Genomic DNA, 5290 nt, shown 5'->3' with positions numbered 1-5290 from the left:
ATATATATATATCCCAAACGAAAGAGAGAGAGGATCTCTCCTCGGCTCCTCTCCCTCTTTCTTCTTCGTTTCGTTGCGCCGCACTCTCGTCCTCGTGCATTTCGCCGTTCGTGATAAGAGTTTGCACAATGACGTGGTGATATAATGCGTGTGTTCCTTCCTTTTGCCCAACGGGATTCTGATCGTTCTCCGCGAAACGACTCCTAGACTCCGTGTCCTAAGATTGATTAAAAGAAAAAGAAAAACCGCAGAGTGACTTAGGAAAAACTTTAGTTACATTACACTTATCTCCCCCGCCGTCGTCCTTTTTTTACCTATCGTTTTTAGCGTTTAATACAAGACAGACAGACAGAAAGAGAGAAAGAAAAAAAAGGGGGCGATTGGGAACGTCGCGCCACCGACGTTCATCACCCGCCAGGTTCCGAAACTTTTGCTACCGTCGTTTTTATAATTTTAGAAAACGCAGAACGGATATCTTTTTTATGTAACATTTGCAACGTATAGATAAGAGTAATGTATGTTGATCGTGAATATAACGAGTATTGTTATATGATTATTAAAAGAAAGAGTTTCGAAAATACATTCCATTTTTATTTTTCCGCCGGCTTTCGCAAACTATGTGTGCCCGATGTGCAAAAGGAGGAGAAGGAGGCTTCTCTTTCCCTCCTTTCTTTCTTACAGCAATATTTACATCCTCGCATTTTTAGAGCTCGGCATTTACATCCCCGCATTTTTAGAGCTCGGGAAGGCCCACGTTGCGGACTTGCTATATGGAATTTTCTCCACTGGTGTTTGACGCACGAGAGGAGACTAAAATTTTTCTACACATGCTCTGTAATGAACGTATCTGTTGTCACAATTCTCGATTAATCATTTTTTTTTTTAGACTGGGTGCTTTTCAATTGTAATATCACTAGACACTTTCGTGTAGATATATACAACACATTAAGTTATATTCCAATTCGTCAATACAACACTATACATTTGTACTCAGCCCAAGGGCTACTAATTAGCTGTGTAAGCTTGTTTTCTAATGACAATTACACTGAAAAAAAAACAAATTTATTAAATCTTAATAATATTTCTTTGAGTAGTATTAATTGTAAGTAAACATTTATTTACAGTAATAAATATTTACTCAATAAAAAAAGATAGTTAAATCAAATTAATCCTTTTTATATCAAATGAATATATGTTAAATTTAAAAAATAAACATTTACTTACTAGAACTATTCAAACAAATATTATTTATTATTAAACTACTAGACTATTATTAAATTTTAAGTTTTTTTTTTAGTGTACTTGTTACTAATCGCAGCAGCTATGAATAAGGTTGTAGGACGTTGGGTGGTGACATTTTTGCTTTTTTTCATTCAATATAGTCAAAAAAACTAAACTAACTATCTGTGGACAGCGTATATTTTGTTCCAATTGAATGTATAATGGTACATTTTTTTTCCTGTATATGTTAAGATGTCTTAAGCAATTGGAAAGCACCTACAGATTGCAACGATGTCTACTATGTCTGTAAACCTTAATAGAATTCCAGATTCATCATACTCTTCGCGGAAATTCAATATAAATGCGATATATTTCAGTATAAGATATTACAAAATCGTTTAGAAAGTTATCGTATGATTCTACGATTGTGTCTTCAATTTTGTATTCAATTAAAGTAAAAGTTACAGAAGCAGTCTGTATAAGGAAAATCACAAACTTCTCGATTTCTGTAGACTCGACAACTTCATTTATTTGCGCACGCTTTGGTCCCGCTTGCTTCTTAATTGCATTTCGATTTCGAGAAGATCCCTTGAAAAGTGCGCTTTTCGAGAAATGCGTCTCGCAAACATTTTCTCAAAATATTGCAATACTTTCGACCGTTTATGCAAAATCTTCGTCGCAGCAACGAATTGGGGCCAAAGGTCGCGACTAGTTCTCTATCGTGTGTATTATTGGACCTCTCGTTTCCCTCCTGTCTTTTTTCACATAGCAACGCCCTAATGTCCTAATTGGGATACACTGAGAGAAGAATTGTACTAAATTTTAACAAATATTTGTTTGAATAGTGTCAATTGAATATTTACTAAATGTAAAGATATATTTATTTGATACAAGAACTATTAATTTGATTTAATTATTATTATTTTTTATTTAGCAAATATTTATTTTCTGCAAAAATTATATTAATACTATTCAAATAATTATTTATTAAAATTTAATACACCTTTTCGTATATAAGAGATAGAGAAAATATCGCGATGTGTTTTACATGTACACATATGTTGTATATATTTATATATAAATGCATTATATACCGTTAACGTAAAACGCGAGAGAATATGACGAAATAAAGTCTCGCGTATCGTCATTCGGAGGCACCGCATGTGTTTGTACCTGTGCGTTTTCAGACACGCCTTTTTCACATGATCGCGATGATCATTTTTATCAGAGAGAATATGAGAATGAGAGAGAGAGAGAGAGAGAGAGAGAGAGAGAGAGAGAGAGAGAGAGAGAGAGAGAGAGAGAGAGAGAGAGAGAATGAGAGAGTGAGAGAGAGAAAGAAAGAAAGAGATACTTTGTAAAATGTGGATCTCCAACATAATTAATCGCCGCCAGCGCGTAGAAATAGGAATGAATAAATAACGAATAAAGGATGAATTCAATTGACACACTTTGCCAAGGACGCTGATGTTCTCCGATTATCTCATCCCGTGTAATCGCGAAGGATGCGTCCTGCTACTCGCTAAAAACGATCGCTTTTCGATCGCATTGGGACCTGTAAATAACGATAAAAATAATGCAACACTTAATGACGCTGAAAAGGATACGCATTCTCCGCGAGTAAGACCAAAGTCCGAAACGTGATCGCTCGCGAAGTTCACAAGTAAAACAAAAGATTTATTCTTGTTTGACGAATGTTCTGAAATAATATACACTGGCGTAATAAGTTGAAGTGGAACAAATAGCCTACTTTTCTTTTAAGAGAACATATTGTTAGATATCAAAGATGCAACGGCTATTCAATTCTAATTAATATTTTATTATTTTTAACTTCCATATCTGTAAAAATTTAAATCGATTCATTTCTTTTAGTTCCAATATAAACAACATTCATATTAACGTTTGCATTTATAAGTAAACTTTTGGAAGTATCCTCCGATTTTGATGAAATTTAAATATATTGTTTTAAAAAATAAGGGACAAATGTATATTTTTAAATAAAAGCCCAGTCGCTAAAATATTAGAATTTTCTTTAAAAGAGTGCTGTATCTTTTAAAAGTGCGATTGAACTCTTATAAAAGATTGTCCTTTATTTTTTAGTAGAAAGTAATATATTCAGCTCATCAAAATCAAAGAGAAACTTTCATAGATTCCCCCCTTTGTTAAATAATAAACGAAATTTAAATCAAATTTTATACAGTTTCTTGAATTAAATTGTTTCAATTTCACTGTTTTAGTTAAATTATTAATGACATATTGAAATGGTGATAATTTACAGAAATGATTAAAAATAATTCAAATTGGATAATTCATATCAATCAATTAGATAATTTGACATTATGAATTTAATAGTGCAGTCGATACAAACATTCTACGAATTCTATCTTTCTTGGAATTTAATGGAATTTAATAAGTTTCATAACAGATAAAATGGTACTTATATCTTCTAAAAGGAAAGCAACCTCTATTTATTTACTCCAACTTATTGCACCAATGTAATTAATAAATAACAAAGAATGAATTCAATTGACACATTTTGCTAAGGACACACTTTACCAGAATATTCTTCGAAAAAGGAACAGACCTAAAAAATCACGGTAACATCGAAATGGATCCAAAATGATTGTTAAAAGTCGCTTTTCGTTCGCTTAAGGAACACACCAAAGTCGAGAGAAAGTCAAAATGACTTTATTTTGATATCATGAAAGTAAAAATGATGATTTTTTTGTTGCAAGATTTAACTTTATTTATTGATATTAAAAATTAAAATTAAGTTATTTTGATTTTTCTATTGATTTTTGTATATTCCTCGATCAATTCATTTTAATGTCATTTTGACGTTATCGTGAACTTTGTTCTTTTTTGGATTCGTTTTTCACCGTTTCTTCCCTTTCAATATCCTCGCATTTTCGCGTGATAACGACGCCGAAGAAGGGAAGAATAAGTTCAGAATCCCTCAGGAACATGCATCCATCTCGCGCGTACAAACGATACGTGTAACGATGCCGTTGCACACCTATCGCGGAGAGCGTCCGACACCTCCGACGATGCGCTCAATGTATAAAATATGTACGATATAGATTAGAATTTTAGTACGAGTTGCGTAGCGACAGTGAGAAAGAGAGAAGAGAGAGGCTCTTTGTAGAAATTTAATAAAAAAAAAAAAATTGGAGGAAGGCATCGCGTTATATTCCTGAAATCCGCGTGTCCAACCCGAAACGGACGTGCGAATTAACTGAACCTTAGGAATTTTTATTGAGTCGTTTTGGGCCTACGCGATAGTAATTTTTAACAATTTTCCCCGCAAAAGAAGAGAAAGCGGGCTTTCCATACAAGAGAGATCAAGACGTCGATAAGGAAGAAATATTTAAGCAACAAATAATTATAATCTCCTAATCTCTCTGTTGTCGGCGTTCGTTTTTACTTCTGAAAAAAAAGCGACGGACATCACGGGGATTTTAACCCTCGCGTATTGGAGCGACGTTAATCAATGGCTAAGATACTTATCACCTTCAAAATGCGACTGATTTTTACTTCACTGTATATTTTTATCGTTGGATCTCTATGTTTCTTCTTTTCCTCTTTATCGTTTTTCTTTTCAATGTTTCTTTTCATGTATTTTTTTATGTGTATTCTCTTTTCTGTATATAAAACGTGTAAAATAAAAGAGCGCAAAACGCAGAGTATATAAACTGATCTCCTTTCACATCTCCTTTACACGCAATGCAATAAAATGAATAATGTCGCAAAGAACGAATTTTAATATGAGACAAACTGGGAAAAACTGGATCTCTGTTGGCTTCTAAATAATCATAAATATTTCCTCTCGGACTCTAAGCAATTGTGATTTATTTCCTGTTTACATTTCTTTATTTTATATGACGATAATCATTTGCGGAAGAAAAATCTACGATGGAGAAACCAACGTTGGGAAAGAACTTATCTAAGCGAAATAATTGGTAATGGTAATATCAAAATGATATCAAAATGAATTGTATTAACTCGAAAAGTGACACTTAAAGTTATCGCACGTAAAAAAAGTTTAATCATAACTGTAAAATTTTAAATA

The sequence above is a fragment of the Atta colombica genome, unplaced genomic scaffold (assembly GCF_001594045.1).
Source record: "Atta colombica isolate Treedump-2 unplaced genomic scaffold, Acol1.0 scaffold135, whole genome shotgun sequence".
Classification (NCBI taxonomy): Eukaryota; Metazoa; Arthropoda; class Insecta; order Hymenoptera; family Formicidae; genus Atta; species Atta colombica.
This window is presented reverse-complemented; position numbering follows the sequence as displayed.